Source organism: Gossypium arboreum, chromosome 11 (genome assembly GCF_025698485.1).
Source record: "Gossypium arboreum isolate Shixiya-1 chromosome 11, ASM2569848v2, whole genome shotgun sequence".
Classification (NCBI taxonomy): Eukaryota; Viridiplantae; Streptophyta; class Magnoliopsida; order Malvales; family Malvaceae; genus Gossypium; species Gossypium arboreum.
Window position 1 is genome coordinate 85539398 of NC_069080.1, and position 2247 is coordinate 85541644.

Sequence of the window (2247 nt, forward strand, 5' to 3'; positions counted from 1 at the left end):
CATGGGCGTGTCCCTGCCAAGCCCAAGTTTAGTCCAATTCGAAAAAGGCCAATTTTGAGGGCTCTTAGGCATTCCAAAGCCTATTTAAACACCTGAGGAGGCACTTAGACGAGGGATGCACAGGAGAAAGCAAGGAATTTCTCAAGGAAAGCCGATCAATCTATCTCAGAAGCTGGATTCACCATCAAGACTGAAGATCTCCCTTCAAATGCCCTCAGGAGTTTTTAGGTTTTCTTATGTTTTGTTATTTTTGTTTTCTTTCATTAGTATGAACTAAAACCCCTAAATACCTAACGGGAATGAAACCCAAGACGGATCTTGTTATTATTATCTGAATTGTATTATAAATATTTGACTTGTTCTTAATTATGTGTTCTTAATTCTTGTTTTGATATTCCAGGATATTGATTCAAGTTAAGCTCTTATTCAGAGGAGGAATAGACCTTGTCTAAGAGTAAATTTGTCATAATTAAGCGGAGTTGGTTGAGTGCCTAGAGATAGGGTGACAAGATTTTTCCGGATTAGGGTGAAACCTAATAAGGGGATCCATAGATCGAGTTAATGTAACCCTAGGGCATTAATTAGAAAGAGATTTCAATTATTCAAACTAGGGTTAGACGTTGTTAGTCTCGAGAGAGAAAATAATATAACTTAGGGATCTCTACAGAACAAGTTGAATGAATAAATCATCTGATTCAGAGTCAAATAACAAGTGAAGTCTAGGTGGATTTTTTTTACGTATTGTCTTAATCAATCTAGTTTTCCAAAAAGTATTTTCCCCAAATTTCTTTTCTGTGATTTCTTAGTTTAATTAATTAGTTAGATAAACAAAACCCTTTTATTTTTAGGCTAGATAATAAAAATAAAGTTGATACTAGTACTTTTAGTACCTTTGGGTTTGATAATGCAGTCTTGCTAAAGCTATACTATTGTTCGATAGGTACACTTTCCTTCATCGTGATAATAGTTAGTTTGAAGAACGATTCATTATAAATATTTAAAACCTGTCACGAATATCACGTATCAAGTTTTTGGCGCCGTTGCCAGGGAACTAAGATATTAGGAACACTCAATTTTTATTACTTTAGCCATTTACTTTTACTACAATTTAAATTTTATTCTAATTTTTATTACTAATTCTTCTTTTTCCCTTTTTTTGGCAGGTTCTTATAGTTTATGACTAAAAGAAACCCGTCAGGACCATTACTTTTTGACTGTGAGACCGATTGCACAGTTCGCCGAAACCAAAGAGAAATAAGGCGAAGCTTAAGATACACAGAGAACAAGCAAGAGGACGATATTCAAACCACAACCGAGGAGATGGCTGAAAATCAGGAAAACCTGATACCTCCTGTGATTGCTGTTAATCCAGTAAATCAGAATATTGCTCTACGCACTATGTATGATTATACTAAACCTTCTTTAACAGGAACTGAATCAAGCATAGTTAGACTACTGTAGCTGCTAATACTTTTGAACTGAAAGCTAACACAATTCAGATGATACAGCAATTTGTTCAGATTGATGGTTTTCAGGACGAAGATCCTAACGCGCACTTAGCAAACTTTTTAGAACTATGTGATTCATTTAAAATTAATGGTGTTTCTGATGACGCCATTTGCCTTCAGTTATTCCTTTTTTCTTTGAGAAACAAGCTAAACAATGGTTGAATTCGTTACCATGGGGGTCAATCACTACTTGGGAACAAATGACCGAAAAGTTTTTACTAAAATATTTTTCGCCGACTAAAACGGCTAAATTTCGTAATGATATCTCTTCTTTTGTGCAGATGGATTTAGAAGCACTCTACGATGCCTGGGAGGGATATAAGAACTTTTTACGAAGATGCCCTCACCATGGGTTACCACTCTGGCTACAAGTTCAAACTCTTCATAATGGCCTGAATCCTTCGACTCGAAAAATGGTTGACGTAGCTACAAGCGGAACCATCAATAATAAAGCACCTGAAGATGCCTATGAATTTATAGAGGAGATGTCACTGAATAACTATCAGTGGTAAGTCATGAGGACCAAGCCAACGAAAATAGCCGGTGCTTATAACGTCGATTCGGTTACCATGCTCTCTAATCAGGTAGAACTCTTGAATAAGAAAATTGATGGTTTTCTTAGTTCTTCACAGGTTCACCTGGTAATGCAATGCGAAGCAAATGGAGGTGGATCGAGCAATTCAGAATACCCACCTTATGGCCACAACATGGAGAATGAGCAGTTAAATTACATAGGTAA

General features: G+C 36.2%; 1 non-coding gene across 1 annotated transcript; it reads right to left on the reverse strand.

The window, feature by feature from the left end:
* Nucleotides 1–1756: 1756 nt before the first annotated feature.
* LOC128284418 (small nucleolar RNA R71) lies at nt 1757–1863 on the reverse strand. The gene has a single exon (XR_008274846.1). It is a non-coding gene; the product is annotated as a small nucleolar RNA R71 (small nucleolar RNA).
* Nucleotides 1864–2247: the final 384 nt, after the last annotated feature.